Genomic DNA, 27399 nt, shown 5'->3' on the forward strand with positions numbered 1-27399 from the left:
TAAAACAGAGAGTCTGAGTTGTAATCCTCCAAGTAGTAGACTTTATTTTCCAGTACAAGAGAAATAAAGCCGGGAGGTCCGGAACACTCCACAGAGCCCTCGGCTTACAGTCTTTTTATGCACATTTCAGCTCCATATCTCAAGATTCTTATCTTGTCTTTACAATGCGACCTCGTTTAGCCACCATTGTTTCTGTACTGACCCCTTATTTACCTTGCTTGAGATTGGTTACCCATTGTTACGTCTCTTTTCCTCTCGAAACCATGGTAGTTACATCCTTTGCCCTTATCTTTACGACTCTGCTTGTACAACAACAGTGATTTAGCTGACTTAGGCCGAATGTGAAGAAAAACATGCTCACTTTATTCTTTCTTGCTTGTTACGATCATATATTAAGCTGGACAGCTGTATAGTACCCATTGTCTCCCCAAGTGACTGCTGTTTACTTTCATTCGGGTCGCATGCACTGATTTCATCAGCTATACTTGATTATGTGAAGTAACCTACTAGTCCCATCCTATCACCCATCCTAAATCTATTTCAGGAAGACACTCTAATACTATCCGTGATTCCATATTTCATACCCAGTTTAGGTACAATTGTTCAGTACAAATTCTCTGAGTACAAACATGCTTACATACTGAGTACAAATTTCCTTACACCAGCTTCAAGAAATGATGCACTCTGATTTGCAGTAACTACAGAGGAGTCTCCCCACGTTCTTCTCCAGGAAATATCATACCACGGACCCTCCTCACCACGTCCTTTCAATAAAAATCTAAATCTTAAGTGTGGCTGTGGCCAACTCAAACAATACAACTTTCCTCTTCCCTGCACCCAAACTGTTTTCCTTACCTTGGCCTCATGAATTTAAATTGTTGTGGTGGTGATATTTGAACCCTCGTGCCCAGAACTTTAGCTTGGGGTCTCTGGATTATTAGCTCAGTGACTTCACCGCTACCTTTTCCCCTTAAGAGGTCTTAATGAGAACTACTGTTGAACTGCTTCATCAGTAAATTCCTGCTGGCTGATGGGGTTGGAGGTGCCGTCAACTATGGCCACTGATAGTAAACTGGCTGCTTTATACTGTGAAAAAAGACATCGCAGCCATCGCTGGGATGTTCATGGGAATGGCTGTAATTATATTTTAATCAACTTCGGAGAGACACCACCTTATGCTGTAAGAGGAAATGGTTTTCATTGTTACCGTGCCTGCTTTGTATGAAACACAGGAAATTAAGTCTGCCTGGAGTAGATAAATGTTGAGTCATTGTGCAGGAGATGTGGAGAGCACTGCTCACACAGTGCAGACAGATTGTAGCTGGTACATGAGAGATACAAACAAGAGAAAAGTGCCAAGTAATGCTAATCACCATCTCCTCATTTTCACCCTTGTGCCTGAGCTGGAGATTTTTTCTGGGGCTCAATTCCATTGGCATCAATCACCATCCAGTATTCCTACCAAATTTTCATGATAGTTAGAATAGAATCCCCACAGTGCAGAAGGAGGCCATGCGACCCATCGAGTCTGCACCGACTACAATCCCACCCAGGCCCTATTCCTGTAACCCCACATGTTTACCCTGCTAATCCCTGACACTAAGTGTCAATTTAGCATGGCTAATTAATCTAACCCACACATCTCTGGGCTGTGGGAGGAAACCAGAGCACCCTGAGGAACCCACGCAGACATGCAGAGAATGTGAAAATTCCACACAGACAGTGACCCGAGGCCAGAATTGAACCCAGGTCCCTGGTGCTGTGAGGCAGCAGTGCTAACACTGTGCCAGTGTGCTGCCCCACATTGGATGTTCAGTTGTTGTGAGTTAGCGAATTGCAGCTTCTCTGCATAGACAGACATCCAGCAGGAGTCAGGATGCGCAAAATCTGGCTTTTGTTTTTACTCGCCCCTTGTCAAGGCTTTTAAGGGCAAGAAAACTTTAAATAGGGACAGTCCAATTGGTGGAATCAGGGTTTTAATTCTGAAATTTTACTTGATGCTGATGAAAGTTAATGGTATTACAATTCCCCTCATTATTAAAGAGGGAAATATGAAACCAAATCCTTCCAAACAGACCCACAGGACAGTGCCACCCTCATGGGGCTGCCAGAGAGGTCCTGTGGGAAGGAGAAAGGAAGACAATAGGAGTACATCGTAAGCAAAGGACAAACAAAGCACAGTTTAATGGGTCACGATGATAGTTCTAGATGTAATTATAAGTTTTTGTGATAACAAACAACTTGCAAACTATTTTATCAGTGGAATTTATCTGCAGTATATATATGAATCTCTGTATTTTGTGAAATGTTGATTGTTCAAAGTATTATGTGATGGAATGCATCACTATCATGGTGTTGAAAGAATATTTCCCCTTGAGAAACACTTGTTTGCTCTGGCACCCTTAGCAGTATGCCATTCCAGTCTGTTGCTGTCGGGTTTCTCCATAAGTCCCCTTACCTTCCAAACTCCCAATCTAATTTTAAGAAGTGGAAGATGCAGTGCATGAGTTTTATTAGTGCGGGGTGGCCTTTGCAAACCAGCTACCACAGGTGCTGGGGTTTGACAGGACAAGACTTTGACCCAATGACAAAGGAGTCCAAGACGACTGGAGATCAGGCTCCATGATATGGGCATAGGATGTACTCCTCTTGTCTTCCTTTCTCCTTCTCACAGGAGCTCTCTGACAGCCCCATGAGGCTGGCACTGCCTGTGGGTCTGTTTGGAAGGGTTTGGATCCATTTGGCATGTGAAGGGAGGCCCAAGCACTGCTCCATAACAATGCAGCCCAGTGTTCCCCCTCTTTAAACAGTCACTGCTCTGTATTCCAGCTCTTAAACATTCCCCACTCTGTATTCCCACTCTGTGTTCCCACTCTTTAAACTGTCACCGCACTGTGTTCCTGATCTTTAAACTGTCCCCACTCTGTATTCCCGCTCTTTAAACCGTCACCGCTCTGTGTTTCCACTCTTTAAACTGTCTCTACTCTGTGTTCCTGCTCTTTAAACTGTCCTCACTCTGTTTTCCTACTTTTTAAACTGTCCCCTTCTGTGTTCCTGTTCTTTAAGCTGTCGTCGCTCTGTGTTCTTGCTCTTTAAACTATTGGCGCTGTGCTCCTGCACTTTAAACTGTCATTGCTCTGTGTTTCCGCTCTTTAAACTGTTGTCGCTCCATTTTCCTGCTCTTTAAACTATTGTCGCTCTGTGTTCCTGTTCTTTAAACTACCACGGCTCTGTGTTCTACCTCTTTAAACTGTCACCGCTTCGTGTTCCTGCTCTTTAAACTGTTGTCGTTCTGTGTTCCCGCTCTTTAAACTATCACCGCTCCCTGTTTCCACTCTTTGAACTGTCATCGCTGTGTTCCTGCTCTTTTAACAGTCATCGCTCTGTGTTCCTGCTCTTTAAACTATCACCACTCTGTGTTCCTGCTCTTTAATCTCTCGCCACTCTGTGTTCCCGCTCTTTAAACTATTGTCTCTCTGTATTTCCACTCTTTAAACTGTCCCCGCTCTGTGTTCCTGCTCTTTAATCTCTCGCCGCTCTGTGTTCCTGCTCTTTAAACTGTCACCGCTCTCTGTTCTCCATCTTTAAGCTGTCACCATTCTGCATTCTCGCTGTTTAAACTGTCATCACTCTGTATTCTCGCTGTTTAAACTGTTCCGCTCTGTGTCCCCGCTCTTTAAATTGTTCCGCTCTGTGTTCCTGCTCTTTAAACTGTTGCTGCTGTGTGCTCCGGCTCTTTAAACTGTCTTCGCTCTGTGTCCCCGTTCTTTTAAACTGTCACCGCTCTGCGTTCTCACTCATTAAACTGTCATCGCTCTCTGTTCGTGCTCTTTAAACTGTCACAGCTGTTCGTTCCCACTCTTTAAACGGTCACTGCTCTGTGTTCCCAGTATTTAAGCTACCAGAGCTATGTGTTCCCAATCTTTAAACTGTCATCGCTCTGTGTTTCTGCTCTTTGAACTGTCACTGTTCTGTGTTTCCACTGTTTAAACTGTCACCACTCTGTCCCCACTCATAAAACTGTCATCGCTCTGTCTTCCTGCTCTTCAAACTGTCATCACTCTGTGTTTCTGCTATTTGAACTGTTGTCGCTGTGTGTTCCCGCTCTTTAAACTGTCACCATTCTGTGTTCCTGCTCTTTAAATTGTCATCCCTCTGTGTTCCTGCTCTTTATAACCTGTCACCATTCTGTGTTCCTACTCTTTAAACTGTCACCGGTCTGTGTTCCGGCTCTTTGTAACCTGTCACCGTCCTGTGCTCCTGCCCTTTAAACTGTCCCTGCTCTGTGTTCCTGCTCTTTAACTTGTCACCATTCTGGGTTCCTACTCCTTAAACTGTCGCTGCTTTGTGTTCCCGCTCTTTAAACTGTCCCTGCTCTGTGTTCCTGCTCTTTAAACTGTCCCTGCTCTGTGTTCCTGCTCTTTAAACTGCCATTTTTCTGCATTCCAGCTCTTTAAAATGTCGCTGTTCTGTGTTTCTGCTCTTTAAACTGTCATTGCTCTGTGTTCCTGCTCTTTAAACTGTTGCTGCCCTGTGTTTCTGCTCTTTAAATTGGCACTGCTCTGTGTTCCTGCTGTTTAAACTATCATTGCTCTGTGTTCCTGCTCTATAAACTGACATTGCTCTGTGTTCCTGCTCTTTAAACTGTCATCGCTCTGTGCCCCTGGTCTTTAAACTGTCATCGCTCTGTGTTCTTGCTCTTTAAACAGTCGCTGCTCTGTGTTCCTGCTCTTTAAACTGTTGTCGCTCTGCTCCTGCTCTTCAAACTGTCACTGCTCTGTGTTCCTGCTCTTCAAACTGTCACCGCTCTGTGTTCCTGCTCTTTAAACTGTCGCTGCTGTGTTCCTGCTCTTTATACTGTTGTCGCTCTCTGTTCCTGCTTTTTAAACTGTCGCCACTCTGTATTTCTGCTCTTTAACTGTTGCTGCTCTGTAACTGTTGCTGCTCTGTTCCCGCTCTTTAAACTGTCGTTGCTCTGTGTTTCTGTTGTTTAAACTATCATCGCTCTGTGTTCCTGCTCTTTAAACTGGCACTGCTCTGTCTTCCTAATCTTAAAACTATCACCGCTCTGTGTTCCTGCTCTTTAAACTCTTGCCGCTCTGTATTCCCGCTCTTTAAGCTGTCACTGCTCTGCGTTCTCACTGTTTAATTTGTCGCTGCTCTTTAATTTGTTGCCACATTGGTGACAGTGCATCTCGAGAACTCTGTGCACGTTTTGTCTCTTTATTAAAGAAAGGATATAAATGCATTCAAAACAGCTCAGAAAAGGTTCACTTGACTGTTTCCTGGGATGGGGCATTTACCTTTTGAGGGAAGATTGGATAGGCCTGGCCTGCATCCATTGGAGTTCAGACAATTGAGAAGTGATCTTCTCGAAATATATAGGATCCTGAAATAAATTGACAGGGCTGATACTGAAACATGCTTTACCTGTTGGGAGTGACCAGAACTATTCGGTTTAGTTTGAAAATAAGAGGATCCCATTTATGATGGCGATCAGGAACGTTTCGCTGTTTCAAGTCGGGAGTCTCAGAAAATCTGTTCCCCAGAGCATTGGTGAGGCAAGGCCAGTGAATATTTTTAAGGCAGAGGAAGATTGATTCGTGACCAACAAGGGAGTTGGTAGGGTAGGTGTGAATGTGGAGATCACAGGGAGATCAGCCATGATCTTATTGAAAGGTGGAGCAGGCTTAACAGGCTGAATGGCCTGCTTCTAATTTTTTCATTCATTCAGCATTTATATTTTGAACAAGTTGGAAACTGTTGATTTATAAAGATCAATTTGTCAGGTTGTAACCACTCAATATTCATTTTGTTAATAACATTATCAAAAGTTTTCAAGTTGCATCCTGACAACTGCATGCAATGTGATGTGCAGATCTCTGGAATTGTGTGGGATTTACAAGACGGAAACAGACTATTTAGTCCAATTTCTGTACGTTAGTGTTTATACTTAACTTGAGCTTCCTCCCAGTCTAATTACTTTTTCCCACACTGTTCCATGTTACTGTGTTTCCTTATCCATCATGTGGGCTCCAAATCTTTTTTAACCGTATCAATACCGTCTGCTTCAGCCACTCAGGATTCTTGCCATGCTCCGTGTCGAGATGTTCCTTCTAAATTCTTTCTTTGAACACGTGCTGGCCATCTTGTATTTAGGCCTTCTTGTCATGGAGTCACCTCCTTGTTTCTCTGCATTTGTCTTATTAAACCCCAGTTTAATTTTAAAGAGCTCTCAACCCTCGTCACTGTCTTCTGTCAAAAAGCTGGCCACCGATGAATGAATAACATGTCCGGGACTCTATTTATTGATGTTCTCTGAGGCCCGTGGTCACTGATGAGAATGTGATAAATGGAGCCAGCTGACTTGGCCGTGCTTTCTTATCGTGGGGCTAGCCCTGCTGTTACTGATCTTTGTTCCAGATCTCCCTGATCATTCTTTCCCCTTTTGCAAAGACATTGTCCTTATCACAAATTGACAGCTGTACGTAATTTTCATGTTGATGACGTGGCTGTGGCACAGTAACATTTTGAACATGCTGTAACTGTTCACACTAATTGTGTCAGTGCCCATGTTGGCTGACAAAACGGTTAGCTGCTCTCCAGGAACTTTTGTATCCCTTTGAACCCTGTAATGACAATAGCCTTGCATCCTTCCTTTATAATAGTTCTGAATTAATCCCGAATTTTATAGAAAATGACAGATGGCGGGCGAATGGCTGACTTTGCCGTTTGTGTTTTGACGTGAGAGCAGGTAAGAGTTGTGAGAATAGAGGAGGAAGGAGGTGGAATTTAATCCAGTATCAGTGAGGGAAGGGGAAAGGAGACAAGAATAAAACCAGAAGACGTATGTTCAGCAGGTTCTGCCATGCATCTTATAGAGCACAATTCAGCCCATAATTTAGGCCTACCCCCTTCCTCAGCAGTGAACAATATTTCAGATCTATAGTTTTAAAACGGAACAGAACGAAGAAAACCGGAGTGGGGGGGGAAAGAGCACCCAAAGTTTTAAAGTTTATTTATTAGTCACAATAGGCTTACATTAACTCTGCAATGAAGTTACTATGACTATCCCCTAGTCGCCACACTCAATCTCCACTTTGGGTACACTGAGGGAGAATTTAGCATGGCCATTGCACCTAACCAGTACGTCTTTCGGACTGTGGGAGGAAACCAGAACATCGGAAGGAAACCCACGCGGACGCAGGGAGAACGTGCAGACTCCACACAGATAGTGACCCAAGCCGGGAATCAAAACTGGGTCCCTGGTGCTGTGAGGCGGCAGTGCTTATCACTGTGCCACCATACTACCCAATGACCACACGTGAATTAAAAGACATAGGACAATCTATAAAGTGCTGACAGAGGGATGCAGGAATGGTGAAAGAGCAAATAACATGCACAGGAGACAAAAAGAGACCGAATGAGAGAAATCACCGAAATACAAATTAACGAGACACTAAGAGCTAATGGAGGAATTAGCGCAGTGGGACGTCTGAAAAATTAAGTAGGGTCCAGCAGCCCAGGAGTCTGATAGAAGTAAAAAATAGAACAACAACTGGAGAGAGATGGAGGAGATCTTCACTCCTAGCACCAATCTACTGTCAATCCAGCAAAAATATCCATCACACGTTGCAGTCCCTACTATCAGGGAGAAAATGGGAGCTGTCTTTAAAGTCTGAAATTGATAAAATCATTATTAACACCTGTGCCTCCAGCAACTTGCATTTATATGGCGCTTTGTCTTAATAAAATGCTGAGATCACATCAGGGAAACATCAAAGTTTTGCACCAAAAACCACAGAAGGAAATATTAGGACCAAAACCTCATTCAAAGAGTCAGGTGAATTTTGCAGTTTGAGGAAAAGGGGTAAAAGGAGGAGAGAGAGTTCTTTTTTTTGAATTTTATTTATTATACTTTTTATTAGTATCACAAGTAGATTTACACAGCAATGAAGTTACTGTGAAAATCCCTTAGCTGCCACACTCCACACCTCTTTGGGTACTCTGAGGGAGAATTTAGCATGGCCAATGCACCTAACCAGTACGTCTTTCGGATTGTAGGAGGAAACCGGAGCAACTGGAGAAAACCCACATAGACATGGGATGAATGTGCACAGACAGTGATCCAAGCCGGAAATTGAACCCGTGACTCTGGCACTGTAAGCTGCTGTGCCACCTGAGCTGGTAATGATGGAGCAAACAAAATTGGGGATGTTCGAATTAGAGGAGCGCAGACCTTTGCTGGTTGAGTTGTAGAGCTGGGTGAGACTGCAGAGATAGGAAGGGATGAGGACGTGGAGCGATTTGAAAATGAGGAAGATAATTGCAGGCCTAATGGAAAGATGAAATGCAGATGATCAAACTTACATTGAATTTGTCTGATGCTGTAGAAAGCCAAAAATGAAGAGGACCTAGTGGTGATGTGTTGGAGAATGCTCATGGCAAGCACCAGGTAATTTGGGGATGTTCAGCAAAATCTGTGTTTAAATTTCTCCACTATATTAGGTTTAGCATTGTGGTGAGTGGGCAAGTGTATAGCCTACACCTGCGTGGGAAGGAATGAAAGGAGGTAATGGGTGTTGCGGCGATGGAAGATTGAACTACAGACTCATGAAGGGATTATTTTCTTCTGAAAGCCCAGAGGGAGGAGATGGGGGGGGTGGGGAGATGAGGCAAAGATGTTTTTGGTGGTAAAATAATGTTGGAGGTAGTGGAAGCTATGGAAGATGATTTATTGAATGCAGAAATGAGTAGGCTAGAAGGTGCAAAGACAAGAGACTTCCTATCATGCTTCTTACTGTGAGAGAAGCGGCCGGGTAGAAGAATGAAATGCAGGACGTGTTGGACCAGGGTCCTGATAACTCAAATGAAGGGAAATCCTCGGTTTAGATAAAAGAAGGACATTTCAGTCACTCTGACACAGAGTATCAGGGCAAACAAGGATGAAGAAGCTGGGAGAAAGGATGAAGTACTTAGGGAGGTGGGTAGAAGTACAATCCAGGTAGATTTATGAATCCATGGAGTTGTAATAGATATTGGCGATTGGGATTTGAATTACTTTGTCCTTTAATCCCAGTGAAATTGATTCCTCAGCCTGGCCACACCACAATAAACTATCAGGAGTTTAAATACAAAACAGTCAGTCAAGAAGCTCCAGTGAAATTTTATATATTTAGATAAAATAAATCCATTTTTCCCATAGGACCACCATAATGGTAATGTCATTTCCTCAAAGGCTTAATCTAACTTGCTGTAATTTTGTGCTTCAACCCCTTGTCCAGGAATGAATTGGTCCAGAATAACAAAGTACTGCAGATGCTGGGATCTGAAACAAGAACAGATTACGCTGGCAAAACTCAGCAGGTCTACCAGCATCTATCAGGAGAGAAATTAAAATTTGGGGGAGGCAGTGGTGTCGTGTTGTTGTTGCTGGACCAGCAAATCCAGAGACCCAGGATAATGCTTTCGGGACCTGGGTTCGAATCCCTTCTTGGCACATAACCTTACCAGCTCAATGCTTTGGTTGATCATGTGCTCTGTGTTTTCATTTAGCATTTGAATCTGCTGTTTTTGACATAAGCTACATTCATAGGATTACGTTAAGATGCATTATGTGGGAATGGAACCTCCTTGGCTAATACGATACTCCCCTTTACATGGATTTGTGGGCAGATGCCTTGGATTTTGACTCATTGGGATTTTGCTGTAATTATTACAAAGCGAGTTATTGGTTATCCCTCCATATTCCTCCAGTTTCAGGCCCCTGCCACAAACTCTATAGACCAACTTCATCTCAGTCCCTGGCCATTGTCTGAGGCTAATTGTTTGTTTCCGATTTGATTCTGAGCTCAACTTCCAACCCCATGTTGTCACTATCAAGAGGAGTGCCTACATTCACCTCGATATTTCATTTCCTCTCTTGCCTCAGCTCATTGCAACCCTCATTCCAGTGCTTTGTTAACTCTAGACCAGACAATTCCAATGCTCTCCTGGCTAGCACCCACTGAACTTGAGTTCACTCAAAACCACTGCCCACATTCTAATTCGCACAGTCTCATTCACATTTCTGTGTCCTACATTAGCTCCTGGTCCAACGACATCTCCATTTTAAAATTCTCTTCCTTGTTTTCAGCTCCCTCCATTACCTCACCATTCCATACCTCTGTAAGCTCCTCCAGCCCAGCAACTATGCTAGAGATCTGTGTTGATCCAGCACTAGCTTCTTGTCCATCCTTGATTTACTGTGCTGCACCATTGGCAGCCTTACCTTCAGCCAACTAAAGTCTAATCTCTATCCTCTCCAAGCCTCTTTTCCTCTCTACTTGTCATCTTTTCTTTCAGAAGCTATTTAAAAACACCTTTTGATCAAGGTTTTGTTCAACTATCTTAATACCTCCTTTTGTGTCTCTCTTCCAATTTTGCTTGATAATTGCTCGTGTGACATTTCACTACAGGGTCAGGTCGTGAGTACAGGTCAAGGTTGCTGTTGTCGTGGATGGTTTTTGTTCAGATTTAATTTCCAGAATAATTAGTTGCCTTTGCTGCTGCCTTCTGACCTACAAACCCTCACAGAAAGTAGCACAGTTTTCAACAATTTCCCTCACCTTTTGATTGTCGAAAGGCCAGTTGATGAAAATGGGGGCTTGAGGTAAATATAATTTGAGTGTGTGAATAGTCGTGTTTTATAACTCTTTTTTTTAATCATGCTGCTGTTTGCAGGTGCAGTAGGAAGCTACAAATGAGAGAAGATATGTCTTTGATGTATACTTGATCAATGCACTCGTGTGGGCTACCCTCAGCAGCAGTGAGGAAGCCTCTCTTTTGATGTATACACAATGTTGGATCAGAGTTTAAATGCCTTTGGAATCCCAGGGTCTCTGTGGTGCTGCTATTGCAAGAAGATTTGCTTTTGCAGCCAACAAGGCAATTCCTGATCTGCTCGGTGCATGCATTTGTCTGGTCAGTGGTTTGGGGATGTCAGCATGTCAATGGATGTTGTTGTTCACTAATAACACTGTGTAAACCGGTGCCCCTCCTCCTCAGTCTGGCTCCTACCAAGGCTTGTCGCTGTTCAAAATGATTCAATAGGCAGGAATTTTCATGAGAACAGGGATTTACTTTATTTGGAATTTTGCAGAGATTCAAACCTCTTTCAGTTGGCAGCAAAGGCCAGAATCTTATTAGGAGCACGATTTGGATGGGGTGGCACTGCGGGTTGGGGTAGAGGAAGGAAAGTTTTTGCAATGAATGAAAAGGGTGGTTGCATGATAATGAGGAGGCAGGGCAAAGGGTATGAATTAAATGATGCTTTGAAAGGGAGAGGAGAAGACAGATTAACAGTTGTAATTACTTATTCCAAAATTACTTCCCTCAAACAAAACTTACTGACCTAACTCTTCCCAGTCTCTCTGAAGTAGAAGCTTCATCAGTCCTCACCTTTCTGTACAATAGCTAATGGATACCCGCATCTATAGTCATCACCCTAGCCCCTAAAATTACACAATAGTCACTTCTGACTGATATCATTACTTTTGTATATTTCTTTGCACAAACGCTCCACAAATCAGAAGAACGGTCATACATTCTTCTCACAATACTTAACCATTCTGTTTATTACTGGAAGGTTCATTGCACCAGGATATGAAGTGTTTGACTGTTAATTCTTCACAATTTCCAACTGGGAGAAATGGAACAATGTCCAAGAGTTGAATATCGAAAAGCTCCACAGGCCTAAGCTGGATTGGTGAGAGAGAAGAGTGTCTACTTGAATTGGAGGGGCAGTAGGTAAGGGAATGGGGGTGGAAGAATGCCTGTATAAATCAGAAGGCTTGCTCAGGGAGGATGAGATGCATATGGAGTGGATGAGATGTATTTGGAACAGCCAGTGTGGGCTGTTTACGTCAGCTAAATCTGTTAGTGCATTTTTATTAGGCCACTTTCTCCCAATAGACTTAGCTTCTGAAGGAGATTGGCCGATGAGAGACGGCGACAGCGATGTAAGCAGTCAGCTTGTTGCAGGGATTAGAGAAACTGAAATTAAAATCTGGGAAGGAATGAGAGACTGAGTCTCTATTGCTGCCATTTACTTAAACAGCAGGTTTATGTGGAGCAGCAGGTGTGAAAGAAGGACTGGGGTAACTAACAATTTGGCCAATATCTGTCAGCGTGTTCTGGAATGTTAATGAAGTATCTCTCCTTAAAGAGAAGGACAGTATGAAGGTTTCAATATCTGTGTGAAATCCTCTGCCTGTGTATCGTGATAACATGTTTCACTGGTAAAAGGTGACATTCTTACCTCTGTGTGAAGGGAGATGAATATGTTTTCTAGAATGGGACTATAAATATCAAGAGACTTGAGAGAGTTTACAAGTTTTCATTAAAGTTTAAACTGAATCTGTTTTCGTTGCTTTTCCCCCTAGGCATGCAGTGAGATTTCAAAGGATAGTGCCCCTCGGTGCCTTTGTCCAGCAGCCTCTCACAATTTTATTCCACCAGACCATGATCAGTATCTAGAACAGTCTGAGTCCTGACTGCTGGATCAGTTAACTGAGGCACCCTGAAATGCAGCTTGCAATCTGTGGTATCACACAAGCTCCCGGGTTCAAAATGGTGAGTCTCCAGAAAAGGAAGATAGCAAATAAGTCAATGCCGTCGACGACCATGAGAGTTTAAATGAAAATTCTCATTGTGAGTGGATCATTTAATTTGTACAGGCAGTTTGTGCTCATGTCAAAGAGATGTTGGGTAATCTTCCATTTGAGAGTAGCCGGTATTCCTGAGTAATCCTGGATATCCTGTCCACTTCACATGCTTCGAATCATCGTTTCATTACGAGTCAATTAGAGCTCTCCTGGGGTTCTGCATAAAAGGCCTTATAATTGGATTGCTTTACTAGACTAGGACCTGGGGATTACAGATGAGATGCTATTGCAGATCCTCTTGTAGTCTACAAACACTGTCCAATTGTTTGATAAAGGATATACCACACAGAGTATGAGTTAGACACTTTGTTTTATCATTTTTCTGCAATATAAATCAATAAAGAATGAAATTGTATTTGCACAACCTCTTGTGATATTCTCATGCTGACCCAAATTGCCTCACGTTGGGAGACTAATGCCATCATTTTTGATCCAATTTACAACTCTGTACTTCTGCCACTGACTCTATCCTCCTCCTCCTCACCTATTGTCTCAAGCTGAAACAACCTGTTTCCTGTATCTGCATCCTACTTGATTCCACAGGTTCTCCGTTAGAAAGAATGCCATTTCTATCTGTCAACAACCTGCCTCAGTCCATTTGCTGTACAGACGCTCAACCTTGTCTTTATAACATCCAGACTTAATAGGGCATATCGTCTGCTCCTGCTCCTATTTCTTACATTCTATTCTAATGCTTTACTAGCTAACTTCTATCCTTATGTCCTTTAAACTGCAACTCATCTAAAACTCTATTACTCATATCCTATGCCACAATAAGTTCCGTTTGTCCACTACCTCAAATTTAAAATTCCCATCCTTGAGTTTGAATGACTTCTTGACCTCTGCTCTGTACCCACCCCCCCACGACCTTCTTGATTACCTGTCCTAATCTCTCCATCACTGTCTCTGCAGCTAATTAACAAAGCATTCTTATGCCTGTCTGTAAAGGGCCTGAGGGCATTTTTAAGTTAAAAGATATTTAATAAGTGCATGTTGTTGTTCGGTTCCCTGAATTAATTATGAAATGTGGCCACTGTAATTCATTAGAGTGATGTTTCTGCGTAAATATCCCCGTGAAGGATAGGGGGTACGACATGGTCCAACTAAATGGCCAATCCTGTGTCAACATGACCGGGTCAATTCCACGCAGTACAGGGAACAGGTACAACCTCACCATATGGTGATAGCTGGTATTTATGTAATGAGGATCTATGCACAGCTTGATGCAGTTGTATATAAAGGTGGCCATCAGGATGAGGGTGACATTGGCTGTGTCTTTTTTCTCCCTTTGTTTAAAATTTGTACATTGTGTCTGGTGGACATGGTACAGTTTTGATTTTCAGACAAAATGGAAGATGGTTCAGTGATTGCTATGCTGCAGAAGTGGGTATGGATCAGACTTGTATCACCAATAACAACACTGAGAGTGCCATGTTTGTTTTATATTAAAACCTCCTTTCAGTTTTGGTGCACGCCCCAGCCCCTTTGAACCGTATCCCTTCAGGTAATCTGATCTGACAGTGAAGGGGACAAAGGATCGGTTGGCCCAGTTCCCAAAGAACATGAGCTTGCTCTTGCTTTAATTTATTTTGGCTCTTAGGCCAGTTGAATCTGTTCACTGAAGCTCAATAGATGGTGCACTGACAGCAGATCTAAGTAGTAAAAGTCCAACAAGAATACGATAGCCTGATGTTTGACAATGAAGAGAACCCAAGTACACTAATTGTTGTCTGATGTATCTCACCAGCTACCTTGTACAATCTCAAACTCAAGGACCAGGAGTATAGGCCTCTCAAAGCCATTTTGCCATTCAATGAGATTGTGACTGATTTGTGACCTTTCTTTTCCAGCCACTCATACTGCTGAGTTCTCTGAACTCGCTGCAGTCATGATGTGGAGATGCCGGTGTTGGACTGGGATAGACACAGTAAGAAGTCTCATGACACCAGGGTAAAGTCCAACAGGTTTATTTGGTAGTAAACGCCAATAGCTTATGGCGCTTTGCCCCTCCATCAGGTGAGTGGGGGACAAAGCCCCGAAAGCTATTGGTGTTTACTACCAAATAAACCTGTTGGACTTTAACCTGGTGTTATGAGACTATTAGCTACAGTGAACAGAGATTTGTCTGAGCACCAAATTCTCTGTCCTTGCTTGCAGTGGTGGCAGGGAGTGAACTGCCACAGAATTCTGGTCTAAATTTCCCTCAATACTCTTGGTTCTATCCCATCATCTGTCATTACTCAAAATGGTGAATAGTTAAGGCCCAAAAGATCCCCATGGAACATCACCAGTCAAGCCTACTAATTAGAATACCTTCCCAATATCCCGACTCTCTACTCCTGCCTCTCAGTTTCCAATTCGGGTCAATAATTTATCTTCATTTCCTAGGGCTTCAGTTTGAGGTAATAAGCTTTTCTGAGGGAGTTCATCAACATAAATAATATCCTTGAACATTTTTCTTCAAAGCAAATCAATCAGGTTTGAACACATGAGCTAACCTTTCCCAAATCCATGCTGATCTCTCTGATAAGTTCAAAATTTCAAGACATTATGTAACAATATCCTTAATTGTAGAGTTGCAAGTTAATTCTCAGATTCTCTTTTTATAGCTTTTATTACCAGCATTCTCTGGTTTTTCTTCAGATCATATAAATCTTTCACCTTTTACTAAAGATTTCCGTGGAGAGGAACATCCAGTCTATTTTGTCACCTCCTCTTCATTGTTTCTCTCTCAGTCACCAGGATCCGTTCGCTAGTTTTTATTTAATGTTGTCCCTTACCTCCTTTGACCTTCATGACTGTTTTTATTAGTGAATGCAGTGCTTGCCCCTTAGGGATATCAATTGGTTATGAATCAAATTAGATTTATTTTCCTCCTAATCTTCTGTTAATTCACCCATTAATAGATTTACCCAGTTTATTGTAATCTAAATTTTCAGCTCTTCATGTACAATCACAGCTTGCACACCAACTCCCCCATATATTGTGTAGCCTGGAGTGCTTGAGTATAGCGCTCTTCTTCTTTTATCACTGTGGCCATTCCTATCTATTCACACAATGCAATCACAGATTGTCATCTATCCAAATGTAATTTATTTTTAAATAAAGTTATTTTGGAAATTGTTGAGAATTTTTTTTTGTATAAAGTCAAGTGCCGAGAAGGGAGCTAATTTTACATAATTTTATGAGCTTTGAATGCAGATCAATGTGCTTGAGTAGTAATATTAATTTTGACTAGATGGTGTTCAAACCAAGTTATCATGTAAGGTTTATTTGGTGCAATGCAGAAATAAAATGCTGCAGATGTCAAAAATCCGACAGAAAATAACGCCAGAAGCACTCAGCAGGTCAAGCAGAACCTGTGGAGAGAGAAACACAGCTAACGTTCCAGTTACCAAAAGAGAAAATGCTGGAACATCTTAGCATGTCTGGCAGCATCTTTAAGGAGAGAAAAGAGCTGGCGTTTCTAGTCCAGATGACCTTTGTCAAAATGCCTGCTGGGGAAAAGAGCAGTATTTCTTCAGGCATTCCTACCCTGAAGAAATTAAACACTGGATAAAAGCAAATTACTGCGGATGCTGGACGCTGAAACCAAAAGAGAAAATGCTGGAACATTCCAGTTAGATTGATTTCAAACTGAAGTTCCCCAACCCATGTCACCATTGCCCACATCTTTTTAGACCAGCATTGCCCACACTAACGTCCCTTAAAGTGCCACCTTCTCGACATCTGTGCCTGTCCCGATAATGTAATGTGCTCCCTATATTTTTGCAGGTGAGATGAAATCTATGGACAGTTTAAACCCATTGCTGCTGTGATTACAAATAAACGTATCTTTGTTACCTGTGTTCTGATGGCACTATTTTCTTCCCCCCACCCCCCCCACCCCCTCCTCAAATAGCCAGGGGCAATTTTCCTGGAGATTTGTGTGTGTTTCGTTCTCTGTGAAGCTATATTTCTGTGTGCAGGTTTGTTTGTGTGACATCCTTAACCACATTCAGTTGGCTGTTATGTTTAAGGTTTAGTGATGGAGGGGAGTTGTTAAACTTCCTGCTCCTGACAGCTATCGGGTGACTTTTGTTGTAAGATGTGTGAGTGCAGATTGGATCAGGCTCTGCATTTATCCCTGCATTCCCTTGAGGGGGTGCTGACGTAATGAAGATTGTTCAATTTGGTCAGTGACCAGAGATGTGACTGGGCCTGTGGAATTCTACTCGGTAGAAAATATTCTGCTTGCATCAGCCTATTAGTTTTGTGCCACACATGGAATCTGTCTCTGAGGAAGGTAACCAACCATAAGTTAAAGCTTAAGTGAAACTCTGTGAAGCTCCTTTTTAACCTTGAGAGTAGTGGAATGAACACTTCAATCACTGTACAGCTCTGCTTGGTTGCTGCTTACATTACCATTCCAAACGCAGTTATGGCCAAGTTCCATAACATGTTTGATTGACTTCTCAATCCATTTCACCTCCAGTCCTGTTTGTGAACAGATACTTGTCTGATTCTAATCCATTTGAGCATGTTAATTGATAAAACATTGCATGTTATCCCTTTCTTGTGTCCACTGGGCTGCAGCAGTATTTTCTAAGCTCTCGGTGCACTTGAGATTTTCTAATTTTGTCCTTGTGTTCTACTTTTCTGCTTCTGCAGTCCAATCCCCAGTGGACTCCCTGTTTTCCGAGACTATCTAGCCCTGTGATTTGAGGTGAAAGGGACAGAAATATCCTTTTGTTAATTCTGTTGATACTTCATCAACACTGATGAAAAGTCACAAACTTGAAACACTAACTGTTCTTCTGTCCACAGAAATTGCTTGACCTACTAAGTACTTCCAGCATTTTCTGTTCTTTTGGAAACAGTTTGAGGCTGAAATGGTTGTATAAGCTGACCCAGGTGGTGGTTCAGCTTCACCCTGATTTTCCCAGCTTTTAGTGATGTATATCGCCTCCTTGTGCCTTTTCGAGTTTACATATCCATCTATCAGTGAGGGATATGCTGCATTTGCAGGTTTATGCCTGAAAAGTTAACTTACATTTCCATCATTTTATGGTTTTGTTTGAAATTTATTTATTTATTAGTGTTAGTAGTTACATTGACACGGCAATGACGTTACTGTGAAAATCCCCTAGCCTCCACACTCTGGCGTCTGTTCAGGTACACCATGGAGAATTTAGCATGGCACTGCACCTAACCACCACCACTTTCTGACTGTGGAAGCACCCGCAGACACAGGGAGAAGGTGTAGATTCCACACAAATCGTGACCCAAGCTGGAATCCAAACCCAGGTGCCTGGCGCTGTGAGGCAGCAGTGCTAACCATTGTGCCACCGTGTTAATGATTTGCTGTTCCTGTTGGTGTGAATTTAGATAATGTGCTATTTATGGAAACGAAGATGGAAAAGTTAATTCTCTGCAATGTTTCTGGCATATTCAGCCTTTGATAATCAGTTAGCTTATTCAGCGACTTGTGGTTGCTCCATTAAGCAGCTCATTCCTACAGTGTCCCACTTAGAAGAGCCATTCAATGTAAACCATATAAGAATTGCAGTTGTCTCTGAGGTAAAGTATTCAGATCTATATATAGTTTTGCATCAGTCAGGAGGTTAAAAATAGTGTGTAGCATGTCTTTATTAAAGGAATGGGGAGTGATCAAAGGGCTATGTTTCAGGATTGAAGACTCTGATAATACTAGTGCACACACCCTATGCTTCTCACATGCAAAGCTTATTTATGAACACCAAATATCTGAATTACCTGATGACCATCTGCTCGCCACTTGGATTTTAATCTCCATATTGAGAATGACCTGTCCCTGTGTACATTTCAGCACTGACACCATACATTATGTGACTATATATAGGACAAAAAGAATGTAAGGTTAACCTGCAGCCGTGAAGTGGAGGGGTTTGGAGACTAATCCAGGGTAAAATTACTTAATTAATGGACCAGGGTATGGGCTATGAGGGACTAAGTAGAGCGTCCAATGATAGAGGATCCTGAAGCTGATTTGCTGGGGAATCTGTTGTTATCATTGAGTCTCAGCTGAGGTTGTCCTGAAGGAGGCCATTCAACCCACCAGTCTGCACCAGTTACACAAGACATAGAACTCACTCTCGGCATACTCTGTTGCCATATAATCTCATATCGCTGATGATGGAGACTATCATTAACCCTTTACACCACAGGGGATAGGAGGTTGTTGGAACTTTGTGAGCTGAGAGATGGGTGTGCGGGACTTGGTGGAGGAGAGGACAAGGTACCTGAAAGTTTATGAAGGGTGGAGATAGGGAAATCAGAGATGTGAGGATAATAAATGCAGAATAAAGATTGCCACTACACAGGAGACAAAGCAGGCAAGAAGTGAGCCATATTCTGGAGATATAAATACATTCTTGGCAGTAGTCTAGATATAAGATGGAACTCTGAGCCCATAATTAATCAGATAACCAAGGTTATATACCACTTGGTTCATACTGAAGAGTCAAGGATTCATTGGAGGCATATAGATGTTGCTGTGACTTACCTTTTTCCAGATCATCCAGGAAAATCTGTGGTTCAGAAATAGCCCTGAAGTTTATGGTTGGGTTAGCTAAGTGGTAGAGTTGCATCATCAGCACCCCAGTGGAAGCTTAACTCTGGATTGTCCTGCCAAGAGATAGCATGCAGATCACAAATATAGGGGACCAAAGCTATCACCCTGGGACATACCAGAGGTGACTGAACAGCAGGTAAATCATTTGTGGAGTTCTCATGAGTAAGTGGGTATCTTTGCATACCTAATGTTTCCTGCTCCCTGATGGCGTGTGTAGGTATTCTTCTAACTCAGTGAAGAGGTACCTATTCTTTCTTGGAGTTGGCATTTGTTTTTTCACAGGTGCTGGATTGAATTTTTAGTAGTGTGGTAAGTGACAACCTGCTGTGTGCTTCTGGAGCTATTAATCTTTCCTAATATTTTTTCTGGCTGACCTGATGTTTTAGCTTATAACAGGTCATACTGAGGTTGAACTGTGATCATAAAATCATAGAATCCCTACAGTGCAGAAGGAGGCCATTTGGCCCAGCGAGCCTGCTCCGACAACAATCCCACCCAGGACCTACACCCGTAACCACATGTATTTACACCACTAATCCCCCTGACACTATGGGCAGTTTCGCCATGCCAACCTACCTAAACCGCACATCTTTGGCCTGTGGGAGGCAATCGGAGCACCCGGAGGAAACCCATGCAGCCACAGGGAGAACATGCAAACTCCACACAGACAGTGATCCGAGGATGGAATTGAACCTGTGACCCTGGCGCTGTGAGGCAGCAGTGCTAACCACTGTGCCACCATGCTGCCCTTTTTTTTTTGCTGTTTGTGCTGCTCTGTATCACGAACAAGCTGTCAAACCAACTGAGCAAAACCAAGGTTGTCCACACAGTGGATAAATCAGCATGGTCCAATAAACTGCAGGATTTGAAGTAGTCCTCAGCTAGCTCTCATCTCACATAGAACATAAACTCAGTCAGGAGGGGAAAGAATGGTGAAATCTAAACACTGCTGTGATGCATTGGACTTCATTCTTAAAGTAAAATGCAATTCATTTAAATTGAGTTGCCATGTATCTGGAGCAATCAAGATGCCCTCCCTGACCATTAAAATGTTGGATGCTCAGAGCTTCTTAACCTTGCCTGATCAACTGACCTCTAGAATAATAATATAAAATGGTTTAAAATGTCGCACTCTGGAGGAGCTGTGTACAGTGTGCCAAGCTCTGATTATCTAATTTCAGAAGGTGCCACAGAGAACTGGACTTCCTGCTGGTAAATAACTGACTTTGAGCTTGGAACTATAACAAGTCCCAGTTTCTGAAAATCAGGGCTGGTGAAATGTCAATCGGGACTTCAAAGGAACTGATATTGGGATGCAGATCAATACTGTGCTTTCTGGTATTACACATTAGTATGAACTATATCTGTGCTCTGCATGAGTACTGTGCATCCTTTACTGCATTCCAACATTATATAAAAGGTAAATTCGCCATAATCCTAGATGACCATCAGCTTTGAGAAGGAGAGCTGAGTGGTGGTGATTCAAGAAAGTGGGTCTTTCATGAATAACCTCAGCCAGTATGGGAATTGAACTCGCGCTGCTGACGGCACTCTATCTTGAACCAGCTGTCCAACCAACTGAGCTAAACTGACCCCACCACCAAGCAGTCCACCACTGGCTTTTCAAGGGCAATTAGGGATGGACAGTGAACACAGCCATGCTCACATTCAGAAAAACTCATAGATAGTTGCAGTAATTCAGCCAACTGCTGTTTTCTCATCACTAACGCCCCTCATTGTGCACAAATGGAAAAGTGTATGTGGCTTACAGTCAGACGGTCTTCGCCTTGGGACCTACAAAAACAGTCCTGGTAAAGTAATACGTTTAAAGACCCATGCAGAATGCTTCCCTTTGGGTGACCCTCTACTTGCTCAAGAAGGCAGCTCGTACTCCATGAAGCCCATGGGGAGATAGATCTATGAATGATTCTCTGTAGCCATCATAACAATAACTGATTGCGAGCGTATGGACAACATGGTGGCACAATGGTCAGCATTGCTGCCTTACAACGCCAGTGATCGGGGTCAATTCCGGCCTTGGGTCACTATGTGGAGTTTGCACCTTCTTCCTGTGTCTGAGTAGATTTCCTCCCACAGTCCAAAGATGTTCAGGTTAGGTTGATTGGCCATGCCAAATTGACTTTAATGTCAGGGGATTAACAGGGTAAATATGCGGGGTTACGGGAATAGGGCCTGCGTGGGATTGTGGTCGATGCCGACTTGATGAGCTGAATGACTTCCTTTGGCACTGTAGGAATTCTATGATTCTATGAACTCACAGAAATATGGGTCTAAAGTTCTGCTTTTTGGATCCTGTTGTAGAAGTTAACCATGAAAATATAATCCTGAATAGTTGCATTGCTTTGCATTTGGATCTCTGTTACAAAAGTGGAACACAGCAGACCTACCAGAGACTGTCACTTGACAACAAAGATAACATTTATACAACTCAATTCAACACAAGTTTGGGAGGAAAGAATTCAGAATTGTATTGCTGTGTGCAATTTTGCAGTTCGAAAGGGTACATTATGAAAATGTGACAAATTCTCTTATTCTTCATGGAGATCTTAGTGACATCAAGTACAGCCTTTCACAACCTATCACACCATGAATATATTGTAGATCTGTTTTGGCAGCCCTGAATTAAGCTGTTTTCTAATGTTCCATCCTGAAGGCCTTCATTAAAATTAATTGAGTTTAACATCCAGACCCTTTGGCAAGAAGAATGTTATCTGTGACCTTGCACACAAATAGAAGCTGCTTTAGTTGTGCAGGTGTGAAAACAGTAATTCAGAGAGATTGTCTAGTTGCTTCTGTAGCTGAACATTGTTTACCCCAATCAGAACCTTTTTTATTGTAATTGAACATGTGATTGATAATCTCCCAGTAGTTGGTAGCAGAATGCCAGTGCTATTGCAGCACTGAATCTGTGTCATTAATAGTGGCAAACTGTACAGCCAATGTGCCAAGCTTACTGAAAAGGCACAGAGGGATGGGTTTAAGTAACCAAGCAGTTATTTAAAGATGGATGGGCGAGATTTTACTCCCTCTCCATGGTGTGTTTTGCAGTGGCGGGAGGCGGCATGCTGCTTGCTGGCAGCAGGATCTTATGGTCTTGCCGTTATCAATGAGGTTTTCCAGTGAATACACCCCTCGCAGCTGGGAAACCCATCATGAGGGCGTGCCATCAGCAGTACTGTAAAAAATCTTGCTGACATGAACAGAAGCAAGATTTTGGCAGTAGTGTTTGTGTAAACCCACTTACCTGTAGACCCAAATGAGCACCGCTTAGTATCTTATCTCGTGGTTCAAGTTAATATTTTAGAGATACTGTTTAGTCCTGGGAAGATGTAAATTTAACTGGCGAAAAGGGGATCAATGCCAATCAGACCAGTTGGAGTCTGTTGCATTTAAACGGCTATGGCTGAGTCCGCTTAAGGGGGTGAGCAGCTGGAATGGAAAAATCCTAAAATGGTAGGTAGATTTACTTACTTGGAGAGCTGGAGAAGTACGCCAGAATTCTACTGTCCTGTCTGCCATGGGAATTGGAGCTGGCAAGGGGCGGACAATGAGAAGGTCCATTTATCTCGGATGGAATTTTCCGGTCTCGGGTTGAGCGAGGTCGTAAGATCCCACCCATGACGTCTACATTGCTTGCAAAGAAGTGCAGCCCAGAGATATGTTTTGTTTTGGGTGTTAAAACTAAATTAGTTCAAAAGCTTTCAGCAAACCCTGTAAAGCTATGTTGTCATGGAGATGGGTAGAGTGTAAGAACGTTCTCTGGTTTCAATTTATCTGAGTGTTCTGAAGTAGAGGAAGAGGCTGTACTGAGAGGGTACTGCTGTTAGCAGGCTCCAGGTAGTTGGGGCAGAAAGAAGCCCTGGAAGCTGTTTGTAGCTTGGTATAGGAGAGGGACCGGACTGTGGAGAAACACGGGCATTACCAGGGTAGTGAAGCTAGTGGTCTAGCTAGCAAAAGAGTTGGAGGTGTGCCGGTAATTAGAGGTAGAAATGCAGTGTTGTGAATCCATAGAAGTCTCAGGAGAGGAGACTGAATCACCAGGAGATGAGCAATCATTGAGACAGTTGGAATTACAGTGGCCTTTGAGGCAATTCTGGTTAGATCTTTGAAAGTGAGGGATTGAAATCTCTTGTGAAGGAAACTGAGTTTAATGAGCTTTTGTGACTCATTGTGGTCACTGATGTCTGAATGGGTTTCTGAGAAATCTGTGGAATCTGTTTTGGTCTCATCTGCCATTTAATATGTGGTGTGGTGTTTGACCACAGTTCGCCTATTAATGCATATTTACCTCTAGTTAGTTCTGAATGTTATAGCATAAGATAGATATTGTAAATTGTTTTGCTTTCTTGACTTTATATAATAAAGTTTATTTAGTCTCTTTGAATTTTGTGGCTTTATTGTCTTGGTGGGTAACTGGGATTTCAAACTTTGTCTCCTTTAAGCAAAATGTTACTGGTCTTTAACTGGATCCTAACATGAGACAGACTAATCTGGTAGCCATGAGCACATTTGCTTATCTGTTTAGTTGCCATAGTATTTTTTGGGTATTGTGCTGTACCGTAACCCACATGGAAACTATCTGAATACCCTGTATCCCATGATGCAGTGTACTCCCAAGTACTGTACTGAACCCTGGGCTCCATAATGTATCCTGATTAATGTTTAGAAGCTGATTTGCAGCCAAGAATTAGCAACTGCTAAAAACAGATGTGGGAGCTTTTGAAAAACTGTGATTTGATTTTTGTGGAAACAATGTTCCGGTGAATTGAGAGCAGTAACTTGTTCTGACATTGAGTTTTTTGAAGGGGTAACCAAGAAGGTAGATGAGGGCAGTGCAGTTGATGTTGTCTACATGGACTTTAGCAAGGCCTTTGACAAGGTACCGCATGGTAGGTTGTTGCATAAGGTTAAATCTCATGGAATCCAGGGTAAGTTATCTAAATGGAGACAAAATTGGCTTCTTAATAGAAGCCAGAGAGTGGTTGTAGAGAGTTATTTTTCAAACTGAGGCCTGTGACCAACGGTGTGCTTCAGGGATCATCGCTGGGTCCATTGTTATTTATCATTTATATTAATGATTTGGATGAGAAAATAGGAGGAGTGGTTTGCAGATGACATCAAGATTGGTGGCGTGGTGGACAGTGAGGAAGATTATCTCCAATTGCAGTGGGATCTTGATCAATTGGGCCAGTGGGCTGACCAATGGCACCTGGAGTTTAATTTAGACAAATGCGAGGTGATGCATTTTAGTCGATTGAACCAGGGTAGGACTTACTCAGTTAATGGTAGGGCACTGGGGAGAGTTACAGAACAAAGAGATCTAGGGGTATGTGTTCATAGCTCCTTGAAAGTGGAGTCACAGGTGGACAGAATGGTGAAGAAGGCATTCGGCATGCTTGGTTTCATCGGTCAGAACATTGAATACAGGAGTTGGGACGTCTTGTTGAAGTTGTACAAGACATTGATAAGCCCACACTTGGAATACTGTGTGCAATTCTGATCACCCTATTATAGAAAGGATATTATTAAACTAGAAAGAGTGCAGAAAAAATTTACTAGGAAGCTACCGGGACTTGGTAGATTGAGTTATAAGGAGAGGCTGGATAGACTGGGACTTTTTTCTCTGGAGCGTAGGAGGCTGAGGGGTGATCTTATAGAGGCCTATAAAATAATGAGGAGCACAGATCAGCTAGATAGTCAATATCTTTTTTCAAAGGTAGGAGAGTCTAAAACTGGAGAGCATAGGTTTAAGGTGAGAGGAGAGAGACACAAAAGTGTCCAGAGGGGCAATTTTTTCACAGCCAGTAGTGAATGTCTGGAATAACCTGCCAGAGGTAGTAGTAGAGGCAGGTGGAAATTTGTCTTTTAAAAAGCATTCAGACAGTTACATAGGTACAATGGTAAAGAGGGATATAGGCCAAATGCGGGCAATTAGGATTAGCTTAGGGGTTTAAAAAAAAGGGCAGCATGGACAAGTTGGGCCGAAGGGCCTATTTCCATGCTGTAAACCTCTATGACTCTATGACATTCAGCATTCCTTAAATTCACAGTGTTCCTCCCTCCATATCCGTACCTTCTGAAACTCTGTCCCCAAACTTCTCCACCTTATTAGCTCTTCTCCCCTCTCCCACCTCAAAACTTACCCCCTTCACTGCAACTTCACTCAATCCTGCAGCCACTCTCCCATCTCCTCCTTGATATCTTCCAATCTCGTGCAAAGTGCTTTCAGGGATTTGTTATTTGAGAAGGGCTTTATAAACGGAAGTTGTTCCATTGTTTTAGTAGAGGCTATTTTTGAGGTTCTGTTGGGTTAACTTTTGCCAATGATGATTTCTTGCTGAAAATTGCTGATCTGAAGCACTCAGCACCCAGTGAAACTGGTATGTAGAGACGAGGTGCTGGAGAGGATGAACCCGACTAGAAGCTGGGCTCTATGCTTTCCAGTTTGAGTAACTGATCATTTTTCCTTCACCCTGTTGTTCCTCAGTTGAAAGGGACTGGAATAAAACACTGGATTTTACAGTTTGATGTACAGTACTGCTGAGAGCCTCAGCCAAACCTTTGTTGTAATACCAGCATCATTTCTTTGTTGTAGCTATTTTGAGCTGCCAAAATAGCTACAACAAAGAAATGACTTTGTAAGGAACAAGAACAAAGAACAGTACAGCACAGGAACCGGCCCCTCGGCCCTCCAAGCCTGCACCAATCACGTTTACCTACCTAAACCAACCATTTATATCCCCTCTATTTCCTGTTTGTTCATATGCCTATCAAAATATGTCTTAAATGTGGCTAACATAATTGCCTCAGCTACCTTACTTGGCAGTGCATTCCAGGCCCCCACCATCCTCTGTTTAAGAAACTTCCCCTGTGCATCTCTACTGAACCTTTCCCCCCTTATCTTGAATTTGTGCCTCCTTGTAATTGTCACTTCGACAATGGAGGAATGGAGGGGTTATAGCAATGAGCTGCTAGTTTTGTGACTGATTGAGTAGATGTGGTGTCAGCCTTTCTGGGCTTTTCATCTCACTAGATTTGAGTTTCTTTGTTCCAGATTAAGTCTGGCAAAAAGCACACTGGTTAATCAGCAGAGTAGTGCAATAGTTAATGATATTAGATGAATGCGTTGAACTCTGAGCCTGTTCATAATTCTGAATGCTCACTGTACTTGTGGACATAATTTGAAAACAGCATGGGTAGTGAAAGCTGGAGCAGGAAAGGTTAATGAGCTAGGCTGAAACTTATCAGACATGATTGCACGGGACCTGGGAGTCTACTCTGGGCATCAGCAGGAAAGGGCGGTCATCTGCCTCAGCCAAATGCTGTTAGAAATTCCAGACTGTCACAATACCCAGCTCCTGAGGATAAATATTATCCAAAGTCTGATTTTGATTTGATTTGATTTATTATTGTCACATGTGTTAGCATACAGTGAAAAGTATTGTTTCTTGCATGCCATAGAGAAAGAAAGCAGAGAGTGCAGAATGTAGTGTTATTGTCATAGCTAGGGTGTAGAGAAAGATCACCTTAGTGCGAGGTTGGTCCATTCAAAAGTCTGATGGCAGCAGAGGAGAAGCTGTTCTTGAGTCAGTTGGTATGTGACCTCAGACTTTTGTATCTTTTTCCCGACGGAAGAAAGTGGAAGAGAGTATGTCCGGGATGCATGGTTACTTAATTATGCCGAGGCAGTGGGAAGTGTAGACAGAGTCAGTGGATGGACTGGGCTACATTCACGATCTTTTGTAGTTCCTTGTGGTCTTGGGCAGAGCAGGAGCCGTACCAAGCTGTAATACAACCAGAAATAATGCTTTCTATGGTGCATCTATAAAATTTGGTGAGTGTCGTAGCTGTATATATAACACCATTCTAGCATCCCACCCTACACAAGACTTATTTTGTGAGTAGGGCTGATCATGGAATAAATTCTGGGGATTCTCGCAGTATGAGACAGGAGGGCAGAGAGTCCATTCATGTGAAACTGTTCTCACTGTGTCTACCTGCCTGCCTGTTCACTAAATGATTTTAACAGACCTACATAGCATCATAGAATCTCTACAGAAGGAGGCCAAGCAGCCCATCGAA

General features: G+C 42.6%; 1 protein-coding gene and 1 pseudogene across 18 annotated transcripts in view; both read left to right on the forward strand.

The window, feature by feature from the left end:
* tspoap1 (TSPO associated protein 1) overlaps positions 1 to 27399 on the forward strand; it is a 253328-nt gene that overhangs the window by 90713 nt on the left and 135216 nt on the right. The window lies entirely within an intron of this gene.
* Positions 15328 to 15449, forward strand: LOC145357629 (U5 spliceosomal RNA; annotated as a pseudogene).

This window comes from Carcharhinus amblyrhynchos, chromosome 23 (assembly GCF_965287045.1).
Source record: "Carcharhinus amblyrhynchos chromosome 23, sCarAmb.v2.hapA, whole genome shotgun sequence".
NCBI classification, from domain to species: domain Eukaryota; kingdom Metazoa; phylum Chordata; class Chondrichthyes; order Carcharhiniformes; family Carcharhinidae; genus Carcharhinus; species Carcharhinus amblyrhynchos.